We start from the raw sequence: 17,549 nt of genomic DNA on the forward strand, positions 1-17,549 counted from the left end.
TGGTGTGTCCTCTGGTTTACGCTTAGTCTTCATAAGCCTATATTTCCTCATCTATGAAATGTATATACTAATAGTACCTCATGAGGTTAAGAGGATTCAGGGAGAAAATTAATGTTAAATACTTGTCAGAAGGGTTTGGCCTGTAGGAAGTGCTTAATGTTAGAACCATCACTGTTATTAACGGTCATATACACTTGTGGGTCCAAGCGCTGGCTTTTAATGCAAGGAAATCCCTGTTGCCCGTGAGTTGTTTTATCGTTTTCAAGTTTTCCATTTCCATTTGGATCGAGTCCACTAACATCTGTGAGGTTGTAGATTTTGAAGCTTTCTTCTAAAGCTTTTGTTGTCCAGCTGCTCTAAATGACAGTCTACTGGCTCCATCAGAATGAGCTGGAGCCCTTGTTACAATTACAAAGTTCCAGGGCCCATCAACCTACTGAATCAAAAAGTTTTTGGTAGACTCAATATAATCCCTTTCACTCTTAACATTCCTGGACTGTTTCCCCTTTGCTTATCCTTTTGCTTTCTTACTGACTTCTATGATTTAGAATGCTTCTTTCTTACTTGTTTCTGAAATTCTGGTTTAATAAAACTTCCTTCAAGTGAAGCATAAATTCTCCTATCCAGATTCCTTAAAAACAAATCAAGTAATGGCATTAACATTCTGTTTTGTTTCCATTTGAAGGCTTAATTATGTAAATTAAATGATTTTTAATAACATTCAAAAGTTGAATTAAGTGAGACCTCAGGTCCATCATCTTGCATCTATTTGTGAAGGCTCATATTACCAGCCACTCTAAAATATCTTAATGCCATAATACCTATGCTGAATATTTTCCATTTGTCCTTCCATATCCATCCACCTCTCTTTCTCATCCTGCTGAGGGCTTGAGGAGATTGACCTTTACGGATTGCATTAACTAACCTCTGGCTGTTGGACTGGGTCAGTGGGAAGCACCCCAGGAAATCAGAGGGTGAGTAGAACTCATCAAGGTCAGGATATTCATTTCCTGTTCCCTTTCTGCTGGGTCACCATGGATTGACTGTGTCTCCCTTTGAAAGGTCATAGCTCTACAGATGGCAGGCAGCCATTTCCTACAGCAGTCTCTCTGGGTTCTGTCTGGGTCCCCCCTAGAAATGGTGCCATTGTTGCTAGTCCTGGGTACTACACCATGCCCTGTTAGCTTCCCTTGGCACATCACACCTTTGAAAATATCCCCTTTATTAAGCACTCCTGACCATGCTGAAGAGTAAAACCTTGACTGACATAATATCCTACCCAATTCTGTGTTTTCTTTCAACATTCCAAGGGTGACTTCTATAAGCTTTTCTTTTTAGAAAGTGAACAAATGTGTGATCAACAAGTTTACCTTTAAACAAGTATCAACAGGATTTCTCTGTGAGAGGAGGTACAATTAGTAAAATGAGCATATGGAAAATATTCAATATTTAGCCTCAATTGTTATCAAAACAATAAGCAACAATGAACTTTGTTTTCTGCTGGTCAATTCCCATTATGCTGGCAAAAATATAAAAGATAATGAGATTACTAGTTCTGGTGAGGATGCAGGGACTGGTACACTCATACTTTGTTAACAGGTATAACCCCTGGAAACTGTGTTAATTGATACAACTCTTACAAAGCCACTCAGCAACATATTTTGAAAATCATTCACTGTTCATACCCTTTGACACAATAATTCTGCCACTGATAGTTCATCTAAGAGGAGATAATTTATAAAAATTAAAGGGCTATATTAATGTTTAAGTTACTTAGATAATTATTTAAAATAAAGCAGAAAACAAGATTGGAAATGACTTAGATGTCTACTGATTGAAAAACTGTTGAGTAAAGAAAATGATAATTAAGAAAATTAATGATAAGAAAATTAAAAATGAGAGGAAATTCTTAGGGTATAATGCTAAGTTCAAAAGCAGACTTCAAAACTGTAATGATGCTATAACTATGTAAAATGATAAATACATGTGATCAAGGACTAAAATGGAACCATTAAAATAAAAAGAATTGATTTTTAAGATGATAGAATTATGGTTATTTCCTCATTTCACTGATTTTGTCTATATAACTAATTTTTAAGGGGTCAAAGGATACCTCACTAAGATAATAATATATATACAATATAGTATGTATTGCAGTAATATAATATACTCTATTATACACCATTATATACCATACTACATGGTATTACATTTGGCACTTACCTATAGCATGGATGCAATGTAATCCTCATTTCATACATGAGGAAACTGAGGCCCTGAGAGGTTAAGTAAACTGGCTCAAGAACACCATGAAAGTAAGAAGTGGAGCAGAGAGTCAGCCATAAAGCCTGCAGTAGCACTGTTTGCTATAAGATCTGGCCCCTGACCCAATGCACCCTTCTACAGGCTTTCTTCCCCTACTTTCGTAGTACAGTTCTTGACTGTTCTCCTCTGACCGTTCCTGTTGAATCCCAAGAGCATGAGCCTGGAATGAAGGCATTTCCACAGTTCTATTCGTGGCTTTCCCTCTCTTTAGACTTCATCCCTTAGAACACTGAACTATCCCTAGAGCTGTAACTCCATCTCTCTGTAGATCCAGACCCCTTCATTCTCTTGCATTTGAAACCTGAATTTCCAACTGCCTGGTAGGCCTTCACATATGTTGGCGTCTCAACCTAAACACATCCAAGACCAGAGCATCCTCTACCTTCAAAGTAATTTCTTACCCCCTAACCTTCAACCTCCATTATGATACCATCATTCTCCCCAGTGACCCAGGTGTAAAACCTCTTTGAATTCCTCCCTGTTCCTCCCTCACATTCCATCACTTGCCAAGGCACGTAGATTCTGGCCTCACTTTGCTTATTGCATCCTTCCCCAGCTTTCCTATTCCCACTGCCTCTCTCCAAGTGCTGGTCTCATAAACTTTCAACTGGACTGTCATAATCCTCACAATTTGTTTGGACTCATAAATTCACTAGTTTTTGCATCAGAAGTACATATACACACATATTGCCAGGCCCAAGGCACACCTACTGAATCAGAACCCTTCAAAGTACAATAAAGTTGGGAATTTCTTTTTAATCTCCAAGTGATTCTGATATGTAGACAGGTTGAGGAGCCCCTGACTTACTGATTCCTTGCCTCTAGTTTTTTCTTGAAGCACCCTCTTCCCCAAATATTGATCCAGGTTGTACATTGCTTTCAGAAATGTTTCTAAAGCATCTGCTTACATTATTCTTTTCAAGAACTCCAATGGCTCCCCACTGCCCCGGCAGCACCTTCCTGCTATCAGGTGTTATGACGGAAGGAGGGTGGGAGGAGTCCTGTTCCTTTAAAGCAGAACTTCTCAGCCTTTAATAAACAATTATACATTGTGAATGTTCAAGGAGAGATATATGTATAGTTCCCAAATTTATCTGACCATGGAACCTTTCTTTTGCGAAACATCTCACTGCTCTAGAGTTCTAAGAAAGCCTTTGGGAAAGGCTAGCACGGGATGAATTCCAAACTCCTGAACCTGGCCCAAGTCAGCCTGTGGTCAAACGCAAGTCTGCCTTTCCAGCCTTGTCACACACAGCTTCCAACTACCCTACCCAGAATGAACCATTCACTCTTCTATCAACACATCTTGTTCTTTCTCTCTTGAGGTAGAAAGGGCTTTATCATGACAGTCAAACAGAAGTCCACCACTCTGGGTTCTTGTCCTCTCAATCACAGGCCCATTTCTACTTACCAAACTAAAATGTATGTTTATGCAATTTAAACTGACCTTTAACTAGAAAAAAAAAGGCCAGGTTTCCCTTCTATACCAAAAAATGGTATCCACGATGCATGTGTACACACGCTCACGTGCACGTTCACAAATGTACACACTAAGGAAGTCTTGATTATTTGGTGCTGCAGGGTATGGAACTGACTTTTGTCCTTGATATTCTTATTTGTTTACTAGAGAAACTTATTGGATTGTTGGGAAATAATGACATAAATATTACCAGGAGTTACTCAGACAGACTCCATAAAGTTATCTTCTTCCATTCAATCTCTGCAAAGTTGAGACCATCAGACAAATAACTCCTTGACTTCTGGGTCACAGGGACCACTGAAAACAACTTAAGGATTAAAAGAGGAATTTCAGAGTTTTCTTTCTTTCTTGTGGTTAATCAAATCCTCAGGATATTTGAAATTTGATCTCCCTCAAACCCTAAATGCAGTGACTTCTTGGGACAACTGAGCCACCCTCGTTTAGAACCAGGCTCCTTAGAGAAGCACCCATGATAAGGAAATTAGGCAACGTGTATGAGTGCTTCCATCACGTGAAACAGAAACCAAATTACAGTGCCTAAAACAAGCAGCTTATTTCCCTTACATAAAAATTGCGGGGATGGCACTCCAGGTTAGCCATCCAAGGGTCCTTGATTCCATCAAGGACCAGATTCCTCCTAACTTTCTGCTCTGCCATGATTAGCGTGTAGCTTCTGCCCTCATTATGTCCATGCTCCAGTAAGAAAGAAGGAGGGAGAACAAAGAACTAAAGGCACTGGCCAGCTCTTTATGGGGAAAACAGTGGCTTTTCTGAATGCCCCATCAATGAGGCTTCCACTGAAATCACACGGACATTATATGACTACCCTGACAACAAGGAAGTCTGGGGAATAGAGCATTATAGCTGGCAAGTAGCCGCTCACCTCAAATAGGTTCTTTTTGTAAGGAAAGGAGAAAAAGGGGGGATAGATATTAGGTAATCAGTGGGAAGTGTCTGATGTAAAGGAAGCACCAAGCTACCTGCACCAGCAGGCAAAGTCCTTGTAATCTCTATATGGATATAACCCCAAAAATCAGGCATCTAAAAAGCATCTAAATAAATGTGTGGTTCTATTTACCTGCCTGTATTGCAACGTGCACACACACCCAGCTTATCTTCAGGAGTTCCTTCTCTATATATAACATTTAGCAAATTGCTTACATAAGGATTACTGAACATTCCTGAGATCTTCTAGTCACTAAACATTTAAAATAAACTTTCAGCAAACGAAACATAAAGCATAGTGTGTTCTGAAAATTGAAGTTGTTATAAAAGCTGATCTGGAAGAACTCCTTTTGCCCAGGGACAAAAAGATTGATAGACATTTGAGTGACAAGTTTTTTAGTGAATACCACTAATTCATGCATTGACACACAGCATGAAGAGGGGAAGAACTGTCTTCCTTACCTTGCTGTTACTGAATCCACTATAGTTTTTTAGTAGAAGATGTTTTAAAAGAGTCCAGTGTGAGCTGACCATGTATTAAATGACTTGGATTTAAGAATTTGGGCAAGCTTCAGACATAACTTCCTAACAAGGCAGACAAAAGAAATGTTAACAGCAAATAACTGGGCCAGTGAAAAGGAACGACTCATTCTTTCTGTAAAGATCCCAAAGAAATAATCATTAAAGACACACTCATTGGGACTTCCCTGGGTGGTGCGGTGGTTAAGAATCCACCTGCCAACACAGGGGACCTGGGTTCGATCCCTGGTCTGGGAAGATACCACATGCTGCGGAGCTACTGAGCCCGTGTGCCGCAATTACTGAGCCTATGCTCTAGAGCCCGCAAGCCACAGCTACTGAGCCCGCGTGCCTAGAGCCCGTGCTCCGCAACAAGAGAAGCCACCACAACGAGAAGCCCGCGCACCGCAACAAAGAGTAGTCCCCGCTCGCCACAACTAGAGAAAGCCTGTGTGTAGCAACGAACTGTCACTGTGTGACCCAACGCAGCCAAAAATAAATAAATAAAATTTATTTTTTAAAAAAAAGATACAATCATTTTCCAAATTGCTTTATTGCAGTTTCATGCAAGGCTTTCAGGAGCTTTGCACTCATGTGGTGTGACAGCCAAGCCCAGAGAATTGAGCTGGCATCCTTCTCCCTCTGTGACTCAGGCCAGGTAGCTCTTTTCAACAGCACTTGTTAATCTTGTTAAATGATAAGTGCCTCTTGGTTTTATGAACCATGCTCACTTTCCCTTCCAGCACTCACTGACCTTGCTTTGTGTGGCTTGAATGTCATCTCATGAAAGAGGTGTACAGTTAATTCTAGGACAACACCAGGCTGAAGAGTGTGTGTGTGTGTGTGGCTTGCATCACAGGGGAGAGGCACAGGGCCAAGGGTCGATATCAGATGCCCATCGAATTGATTTTAGATCTATCTGTGACCAAATATCTTTTAGAGATTGAATTTTGGTGACCTGGATGTTGCATTCTGTCTTTGTTTTTTAGAAGAAGAAAATAAATTTATCTTAGGGTTGGTTCAGCTGAGTGGAGATGCACCACACATGAGAGCAGAAAATGTATTTAGTTGGCCCAGCGGCACCTATAAAACTGCTAGATGCAAGTACCCTATAATCAAGCAATTTCACCTCTAAATAGTCAAATGCTTTGATTTTTCACAAGAATGTGTCCTGATTTTCCTGGTGAGTATAGTCTATGAAACAGATCACTTTTTGATACTGAATTCAGCTTCTGGAAGAGACAGATGTCCTAGAAGAAGTGGATTCCAAATGCAGTGTCCAAAGATTGAATACAGGCACCTCGATGTCCTAAAACAACCCACCTTCTGAGTGCTCCCTAAAATAGGGCTTATTTTCATTGGGTCCCATGCACGATGCCCAGCTGAGAAATGACCGCAGAAAGGCAAGTCAGAATTGTCAAAGGGTCAATAGGGAGCATGAAGAATTCCAAGATATCTCCTCTCCCTCCCATCACTCCAATCCCTACCACTCAACGGTTGACCTTCCACACTTATTCCTGCTTCTGCCTTCATAAAGCCTGTCGCGTATGGGGGAAACGTTCTTCAATAAAATCCTGGAGTTCAGAAAGAAGTTATTTGTCCCCCGACCCAAATACAAACCATTTAACTCCAGGAAACAACTAAGTTTCTCTGAAACCATGCTCATTTTCAAGAGGAGGGCGTTAGAAATATACTATGCTCCAGATACAAATCCTCCCAATTTGGCGCAGCGTAATAGATGAGTTTGAGTATGTACTCTAAGCAAGAACCGTACTTGGCATCGTGAGTTCTCCTGAAGTTGTAAATTACATTTTTTTTTTTCCTTTGGCTGAGCCATGCGGCTTGTGGAATCTTAGTTCTCCAATCAGGGATTGAACCCCGGCCTGTGACAGTGAAAGCACCTAGTCCTAACCACTGAACCGCCAGGGATTTCTCCTGCAGTTGTAAATTACTTTTTAACATCTACATATTTGCTTTGCTTTGTGAATTATTTAGAGCATTGTTATTCTGTGGGCTGCAGAGTAAGTTTCTAAGACGGCATTATGTGTTACGAAAATGGGCAAACTGTGTTGAAATATCCATAGATAGAGTATGTGACATGGGAAAAAAACCTGTTAACATTAAGGGTCAACAATAGCGACGTAATCAGTTCAGCAGCCAGAATGACCTTTATTAATATCCCAGGTAGAATCCTTTAATCCTTCTGGCTCAGAGGACACATTTGGTCTGCTGGGAAGTTTACATGTCCTGTTGCTGAATTTTATCCCTGCTGACTATTTTTGCAAAGAGCCCTTAATACCAAGATGTTGTTCCAGCCTTTTGGAACATGTTTTTATATACAAATAAAGATAGTGAGGGGTTAAAACAGAATTTCTCTATTGTGTTTAAAGAGGGGATTTCACCAAACTTCAGAAAAAGAATGTGAAACCAGTTAATCCCACTGGAATGAAAAGTCTAAAGGATAATGACTTCTATTGCCTGGACTCTTACAGACAAAAAGAGAATTGCAAATAGGGGGAAATATGTATTCTACATCATCCAAAATAAAACTTGTCATCCTTGGATTCCTTCCTTACCTAAGCCTGGTCTTTAGAACTAAGAAATCTAATTATGTAAAGTGGGAAATGGTTTTTAAATATCTTTAAAAGATCATGTATATGTATAAGTCCAAAAACAGTGATGGAAAAAATGTTCTGTCGCCACTGGGTTTTCTCTTTCCCTTCTAGGAGCAGCCTGGACTCCTTTTACCTCCTCTTCTGCCCTCCTGGTTCTTCTCAGTGTTGGACTGTCTTCCAGACCCTCTCAAGAGCACTCCGGGCCCACCCTGCTCACATATGTTAAATTCCCCTCTCCTTCTTTACCTTCTTCCCAAGGTGTCACCTGCTTTTCCCTCAGGCCCTTATCTAACTAACACCTCACTCCTGTGACTGGCAGAGCACAGAACTGGTTGGCCTTGCCCTGTATTTTATAGCTTTTCTTCCATCTACTCAATTCTCTTGACCTAAACTCCAAAGGGGTTGGCCTTTTCCAGGCCAACATGAGAATTTCAGCACAGGCTACCTTGTACTGGAATTCAAACCCAGTCATTACCCCTCAGCATCTAGTCTGGATACTTAGATTTTTACAGGCAGGATTTCATATTCAAATACGGTAGGCAACCCAAAATTATCATTCTTTTGATGCTGTTTTTAAGAAATGCACCAATACGAGGCAAACACACGCGCACACACACGCATGCACACACTACCTTAGAAATAACTAAATAACAACCAATATTGTCACTGTTATTATTCTTAGGCTATCATCAACAGTTTCTATGAAGCAATAGCTCAGACAGAATAGCTGAGCAGTTAAGAACTCTGATTCTGGAGCCACACTTCCAGGGTCAAATTTAAGCTCTGCTACCTGACCTAGTCTGGCAAGTGAACTAATTTCTCCATGCCTCAGCTTTGTCATCTGTACAATGGGGCTAATAAAAGGGCCTACCTCTTAGGGTTATCACGAGGGTTAAATGAGTTAATATTTGAGCAGACCCAGAGGTGCACTTCAAGGGAGAACTTGCTGCCCAGAAGCAGGGAGGATGGGAAGCAGACAAACTCCAGCTCTCAGCAACTCCAGTGTGCCTCCGCTACACAGCAGCCTTGCCCAAGGCCATGCCCTTCCTGGGGGAGCCCACATTTGGTGCCTGAAAGAGGTGGGGGTAGAAAGGCAGGCCATTCCAGTCCCATGCGGGACACTCTGACAGGCAGCACATGCCTCAAGTCCCTGCCTGGTTCCCAGACTCCCTGAGCCTGTAGTGCAGTTTGACCTCTTGCTTTCTCTGCCTCCTCTTCAAAGGTGTTAATCCCTAATAAGCACCTTACACCCCAAACTCTGTCTCCCCTATAGCTTCCAATGAACTCAACCCGAGACAGCATTTGTCAAGTATTTAGAAAGGTACCTGGAGCTTGATGAACATTCTACAAGTGCTTGTTAAATAAAATTAAATAAGTAATCGGGAAAGGCAGCACCTTCATTGCTCACCCCTCTTAGAGAAGAAGCTATAGTTAATGTTCAATATCAGGTTACTTTAAAGAGCCTAAGCGTCTATCTAATCAGGATGAGGAAACAATAATACTGCTAATAAAGCTATTGACATTGCTATGCTTGTGCTTTGGGATTTTTTTTTTCACTATTATCTTTCCTGTACTTGATCTTACCAATTCAACTTTTCATTGCTTATAAGTAACATTTAAACTTTAGGGTCAACAACCTTGCCTAATGTCTAGGACGAATTTATATGTAACCCATATGGCATCTAGAATCAAGACTCCTCAGTGGTGGAAAGGACATCTCAGGGCAGAGTCTTTATATGTCAACCCAAAGAGGATTGTTCTCAGGCTGTGTAACAGGGAAATGAGTGGACTCTGGCCTTGGGACCCTGGAGTCCTCAACAGCTCTGAGGTTTTATTTCATCTGCAGATGTGTGGCTGTGCATTATTCATTAATTCATTCATTCAGTCAATAAATCTTTGCTCCCAATTTCACTTCACTTCATGAATTAGAAAGACAAGAGTCTGCTCTCAAGGCTCTTACCCTCTGATATGGAAAGATCACACCAGGTAATAAACAAGACAATTAAAGACTGAGGTAAGAAGTGGAGAAGATGAGGATGCGCTAAAAGAACCCTGGCAGGGGCGTATATGAGGGAAGGTTTCTCACAGAAGGTGACATTTGTGTGAAGAATTTAAGAATAAGAAACCAAAAAAGTGCCTGGGGAAGCACGCTCCAGGCAGGAGGACCAGCAAGTGAAAAGACCCTGAGGAATGAGTGTGCTCGGCTGTTGGGAAAACCCCACGGAGGCCAGTTTTGGCTTAAGAGAGTGAGCAAGGGAGAGGAGCACGGCCTCCAAGAGAAGGTGGAGAAAGAGGGCCAGACCCCACAGGGCCTTAAAAGCCATGGAAAGGAATTTCATGGGTTTTCATGGGTTTTTAGGGTTTCATCCTAAATACCATGAGAACCCACCAGGTGATTTTTTTTTTCCTTTTTTTTTTGTGCGGTACGCAGGCCTCTCACTGTTGCGGCCTCTCCCGTTGCGGAGCACAGGCTCCGGACGCGCAGGCTCAGCGGCCATGGCTCATGGGCCCAGCCGCTCCGCTGCATGTGGGATCTTCCCGGACCGGAGCACGAACCCGTGTCCCCTGCATCGGCAGGCGGACTCTCAACCACTGGGCCACCAGGGAAGCCCTCACCAGGTGATTTTAAGAAGGGTTGATGGTACATGATTTATGTTTTTAAGAGACCATGCTGCCTTAACATGAACTCAACATTGAAGAAGGGAGTTGAATTACAGTTTACAAAAGATGTGGGTACTCTCAGATTCCTGGGCGATGCCTTATTTTAGCACTGTGTAGTAATTTCTAAGGGCTTTTGGGTGAACTGTGGCTGTTTTATAAGCTGCTATCAGGGCACTGAGAATAAACGACATTGTAGATTAAAACCATCCACTAGACCTAAAGAAACACCCATCCTTCGCATACTTAGAAATTCCACCCATCCTCTCTTCTCACTAAGCTCATCCCTTCTTATTTCTAATTATAGAATATCACCTGACATTGGATAATCTGTATAAATCATCTAAAGCCAACCGTTAGTTGTAGCTTCTCTAGAATAACTGTTAGCTGTATCACTTTGGCTTGAAATGAATGACACATTTTCTGGCCTGTCCTGGCTATGGCACCAGTCTGTCAACAGTGACTAAGAGAGAAAACGATGCATACTGGCCTCCTGAAAAACAGCAACTCCTGCCTTCCAGAGAAGGACCATTTGTAAAAGCAATCTGTTTATCTGTTTTAAATTTTCTCTTTCAGGCTCGTGAGAGTCTACTCACTGAAGACATGCTGTGGAGGAGGAGCCTGCCCAAGAGGAGAGCCCAGAGCGAATGGAAGGAGTGGGGAGGAGTCTGGGCTGGCAATGAAGTGGGGGAGCCTATCGAGGGGAGAAGCTGGCATTACTGGGGAAAGTGCCCATAAGGCTGATGTCTAAAGTGGGCATAACTGGCCGGGAATCGAGTCGTGTGAGGGAAGATTCCAGACCAGTGTCAAGGAGAACCCCTGTTAGCAGAGAAAGTGTCAAAGAATAAAAATTTAATACTTGTATCTCTGCCTCACTCATCTAAAAAAAAGTATGAGGTTCTTCTCTTGATGGAGTTTTTGCTGGCATTAAAATCAATGGAATCAAAAACAAGCATAGGCAACGACTTTGCTTTCTCTCCCGAAGTTACTTTTTTTTTTCTTCTTTTTTTTGCGGTACGCGGGCCTCTCGCTGTTGTGGCCTCTCCCGTTGCGGAGCACAGGCTCCGGACGCGCAGGCTCAGCGGCCATGGCTCACGGGCCCAGCCACTCCGCGTAATGTGGGATCTTCCCGGACCGGGGCACGAACCCATGTCGCCTGCATCAGCAGGCGGACTCCCAACCACTGCGCCACCAGGGAAGCCCCCGAAGTTACTTTTATCTATTCCTGGTATTAAAATGAGGATTGGCTTTTAAGAAAAGGTGGAATTTTCCCTCCTTCCCCACTCCAACTGGCCTTACACACACACACACACATACACATACACAAACACACACCAGGCAATCTTGAAAAATCATGCCTAACCCCAAAGCCCTCTGAATTTATAGAGTTCCGATTAATTCTTAAGTTTAAGAGTAACACTGAGCCAACCAAGGCCAAGGTTGTGAATGAATGAAATGTGATGAGTTTAATCAGTGTAGATTACCAATTTGAACTTCTGCAATTTAAAATATTTTCTTCAACTCTTTTTTTTTCTTCAACTCTTTAATTAATCTTTCTCTATGGAATAAATTAATCATTTGGAGGTGGAATTAAACCAGCCTCTGAATTCAAAACACTTTATATTTATTTTTGAGGCTATGCTGCCACATTGGCAGCGGAGCTCTTAGACCCATTCTGAATATTGTCAGATGGAACAGGCAGTGTGCAGGGAGGAATCTACAATATGAGGAAGTAGAGATGCCCTGAAGAAACTCATATGGAAAAGGAGGGCAAGTATTTTAAGTCCAAATATGTATATGGTTGTTTGGGCCTCTTTTAAGAAAGTAAAAAAGATCATAATCACAACTAAAATGGAGCCCAGCTCAATAAAGAATTGTTGAATAAATAAATGAAGTCTGTTTTCTCTGAATCTCTTTGGTTAGTCAAATTTGGATGCCAAGTGTAAATTCCCAGGTCCCTCCTGGATGGTGGTTTGTTCAGAAGCTGTCTGTGTTAATCCCTTCTCTGTGTGGTTCACCTTTTAAGAAATCTAGAAATCTGTGTCACTCAAACACATTTCCTCTAAAAATCAAATGACCACCTGGCAGCCTGACTCCTGAGTTTTCCTGCCCATTAGTCAGGATTTCCAGCAGACTGTTAATTCTGAATCTTCGTCTCCTTCCACCCAGCCAAGCCACACGAGTTTCCACGAAACTACCAAACTAAGAAATCCATTACGCCACTGGACACCGAGAAAGTAAAATCACAGAGGCAATAAAAAGGAGGACTATAAACCAGCAGATGAAAACAGAAACATCAAGCATAATGAGAAGAGTGAAATGAGGCCCGGGGCTCCGCCACATAGGCCTGTCCCATTCCTTACTGGTACAAGGCTGGCTGAGCACAGATCTGCCTCTTGGAATTGCTGAAGGGTAAGGCTGGAGAGGAGGCACAGAAGCACATCCTTGGCTCTCAGTCCCAGCACAAAGCCCTGTATCTTAAAATATCTTTCATTCATGCTGCCAGTTCCAAAGACTGGAAGCAGCATTCTTTTGTGCTTCTTTCTGGGCGAGGGCTCTTGCTACCTTCCACAGGAGTGAGCCAGCTCGGGGTGCGCTCCTGCGACATCTCAGACATGATAAAGGGCCCACAGTGACATCCCCAGGGTAGGAAGCAGTGCATACCTTTGAAGCCCTGAACTCCTCCTGGGAAATGGGCTCATTAGTACCCTTTTCAGTCTGGAGGTTTTCTGCAATCAGTCCTTCCTGCGCTAAGTAATTAAAACGCAAGCAGGAGTCTGGTTCTAGCTTCCTCATAAATAAACTGAAAATAATGAAATGTTAGCTACTGGCATTGACTGCCAAGTTTTATGGTTGTCCCCTAATTACACTGGTACAACACAAATTTGTGTGTGTGTCTAAAATAATATTTGATAACCGTGACCATAGTTCCTAGAATAATTAAGAACTTTAATCATGTACTGAAATACAGAAAAATAGCTTGATAACTATTTGCCCTCCTACCTAACGAGGTAACCAAAGAATGCTGAGTTTGTATATTTTCTGCCTACGTGAATATTTATCCTGAGCAGAGACTGGCCTGATGAAAACAATTATGAAGAGATGAAAGCCTGACCAGCCTGTGAAATGGTGCATTATCTTTTTCCTCAAAGTGGGCTGCAGCCACCTTCTGGGGTCTGGGGCAGGGAGGGAATCAAGCCACAAGATGAACAGGGTAAACATTTAGATGCTTTAATTTTGCTGTATTTATGGGTGTGGGGAGCACATTATGTTTATATCAAAAATAAACATGGCGATACTGTTGAACAGAGTGCAAAAGTCACACAAATTTCTCAATATTACAGACATTTTGAGCTGCCAGCTACATCCACAGGGGTCCTCACAGGTCCTCCTTCATTGTAGGGGGTTCTCTGTGGAACCATTTGTAAAGTGCTCCCATAATATCAGGAAGCAATGACTTGCCAAATAAAAAGGTAAATGTTTCTGATGTGCAAGTTTCTACTCCAGATTAGATCAGATGGATTTCATATCATATATATGAGTAACAGGAATCTTAAAGCACCTTTTAGATAACTGGTTCTCCACTGGGGGCAAGTTTTCCCCACCCCACTCAGGGACATTTGACACTTGTCAATGTCTGAGGAATTTTTGGCTGTCACCATTTCCGGGGAGCAGCTACTGGCATCTAGTGCTCAACATCCTACAATGCACAGGACAGCTCCCTACCACAAAGAATTTCTCAGCCTAAAATATCAATAGCACTGAGGACGAGAAACCCTGCTGCTGCCAATGTGTATATATACGCAGAAAACAAGTGGTCTGAAAGTCAAAGGCAGGCCTCGGGGATCCGGGCCCACAGTCACAGTGTAAAGGAAGAAGGCACGTATCTACCCGGACCAGGGCAGGAGACAAAACCAGCCTCTGGAAACAGGGGTTCAGCTGGTGACCAGACCAGGCGGAGTGCGTTTAGAATTCGGGCCACGAATAGAGCTGCTGTGCAGTCTTTGCAGACTTGCTTTGGTGGGATGGTGGAAGGGGCTGCCGTGCTTGTGGTCAGAGATATGCCAGTTCCTCCAGACAGCTGCCTTAATCCTCCCAATGGGAGTGACTCTCCCCGCTCAGTGCTCAGGTTGTAGATCTGAGGCCTTTATTATCTTACCCACTGCATTCTACATTGGTCCCCAGAGTGAGTTGTGACCTTCTTCAGGACAAGACCCATGCATTTTCATGTATCTCTTCTTGGTCCAGGGTATCACAGCACAATGCTCATAACATGGCTGCCGAATTGACGTCAATGCCATATTCTCCCCACAGTATTAGAAATTCTGCATGCCTACATTTGAATAAAACATATTAAATGGGAAGGAGAGAAGGACGTGATCTACTATTTTCATCTGGGAAGATCATTTAGCAAAGTCTATCTTCAAAGACCTGTGTATATTTCTTTTTCGATGCTGACTTTCTTTAGCCTTTTTAGTAGTTTCTAGCAGTAATACAGTTCACTGTTGCATTTCATAAAAGGGTCACAATCTTGGTTAATGTTTTTTAGACAAAAATGCCCATAATCAAAGCCCAGAGCAAAGTTTGCCTGTCCTTCTCTCTACAACTTTTTAAAAATTCAAGCTCTATAATTCATTTATTTGCTAATGAATTTCCCTGTCAGGGGTAGTCTGACTCTGCTCAGCTTTAATTATAACAAAAAATTCATTTAGGCTTTCTCCCTGCTCTCCATATTGAAAATGAACTATTCTATAGAATGACTGAGAAGGAACAAAGCATTTTTGGAATAAAAGGCAATTTTCCAGTTTAAAATGTTCTGGGCAGGTTCAGTACCTTCCTGTTCTTTACATTCCTAAAATGTAAGAATTTTAGGAATGTAAAGAACATCTCAAGCAATCCAAGTATCTTCAACTCCACCGACAATGTAAATCAAAGGGTTATTCTTCACCCTACAAAACCACTTATTGAAAGATTCAACCCAAGATTATTTTCATTCAGCAGCACCTACCATTTAAATTTAGATGGCATTTACACAGCTTTTTTGCGGTACACGGGCTTCTCACTGTTGTGGCCTCTCCCGTTGCGGAGCACAGGCTCCGAACGCGCAGGCTCAGTGGCCATGGCTCACGGGCCCAGTCGCTCCGTGGCATGTGGGATCTTCCCAGACCGGGGCACGAACCCGTGTCCCCTGCATCGGCAGGCGGACTCTCAACCACTGCGCCACCAGGGAAGCCCCAGAAGAACTTTCTAAGAGCTAAGAAGGAATGATGAATGAGCCCAACCTCTTAATTTTGTGGTGAGGAAACTGAGGCTTAGAAGTCAATTTGAACTCTCAGAGCTATGTAATGACAATGGCTAGGACTTTTCAAGGGCGCACAGCTTCTCTTATCTTCATCATTCCCACCGTTGTCTAAGCCACCATTATATCTTGCTTGGATTGCTGCAGGAGCTTCCTAAGTCCTGCTTCTACCTGCCTCCTACACACTGCCCTCCTCACAGAGACCACTTCACACAGCAGCCAGAGGGATACATCCACAACAGAAGGCAAGCTATGTCACTCCTTTGCTCAGAAACTTCCAATATCTTCCCACCTCTCCCAAGGAAAAGCCAATCTTCGCAGTGTCTACATGGCCTATTCCATTTCTAATTACTTACCTCTTCCGCCTCTGCACCCCAGCTGCACCCAACACTTTCTTCCCTTACTCCACCCTGGGGACTTTGCCCTTGCAGTTCCCTCTGCCAGCAACCTCTTCTTCCAGACTTCCAAATGCCTCCCCCACTCCCTCCCTCCCATTAGAGGTCCTCAAACTCACTCTACCATAGGTGGCTTCCCTGATAACACTGTAAAGAGCATCGCCCCACCTCCTACCTCTCTCTTTCACCTTACTTGCTTTACTATTTTTTTCTAATACTTACCACCTGACATATTATATATTTATTTGTTTATTAACTGCCTTTCGCCATTAGAATGTAAGATCAACAAAAAAAATCCCCACTGAGGTTCCTTAAAGAACTAAAAATAGAGTTACGATATGATCCAGAAATCCCACTTCTGGGCATATATCTGGAAAAGATAAAAACTCTAATTTGAAAAGATATATGCACCCCAATGTTCATAGCAGCACTATTTACAATAGCCAAGACATGGAAGCAACCTAAATGTCCATCAACAGATAAATGAATCAAGAAGATGTGTTATGTATATACAATGGAATATTACTCGGCCATAAAAAAGAATGAAATAATGCCATTTGCAGTAACATGGATGGACCCAGAGATTATCATACTAAGTGAAGTAAGTCAGACAGAGAAAGACAAATATCATATGGTATCACTTATATGTGGAATCTAAGAAAAAGATACAAATGAATTTATTTATAAAACAGAAACAGACCCACAGACATAGAAAACAAATTTATGGATACCAAAGGGGAAAGGGGTAGGGAGGAATAAATTAGGAGTTTGGGAGTAACAGATACACACTAATATATCTAAAATAGATAAACAACAAGGTCCTACTGTATAGCACAGGGAACTATATTCTATAACTTGTAATAACCTAAAATGGAAAAGAATCTGAAAAAGAACAGCTGACTCACTTTGCTGTACACCTGACTCTAATACAACATTGTACATCAACTATATTTCAATTTAAAAAACAATTTTAAAATAATAATAAAGTAGAAGCACAAAAAAATGTCCCCCCTGTATTCCCCAGTGCCTGGTACATGGCAAGCCCTCAAGATGTTTGTACATATGAAGAGTAGCGCTTACTAAGTGCCAGCTACTATTCTAAGGAAGGTACAGGAACCAATTTACCTAATCTTCCCAATAACACAAGATAGGCACTATTGTCATCATTGCTGTCATCTCTGGTTCACAGATGAAGAAACTGAGGCACAGAGAAGTTTAGTAACATGTCCAAGATCACCCAGCTAGTCAATTGTAGAGCCAGGATTTGAACCTAGGGCACACGTTCTTTAACCACCATGATGTATTCTGTCACT

This window comes from Grampus griseus, assembly GCF_964374135.1.
Source record: "Grampus griseus genome assembly, chromosome: 15".
NCBI classification, from domain to species: Eukaryota; Metazoa; Chordata; class Mammalia; order Artiodactyla; family Delphinidae; genus Grampus; species Grampus griseus.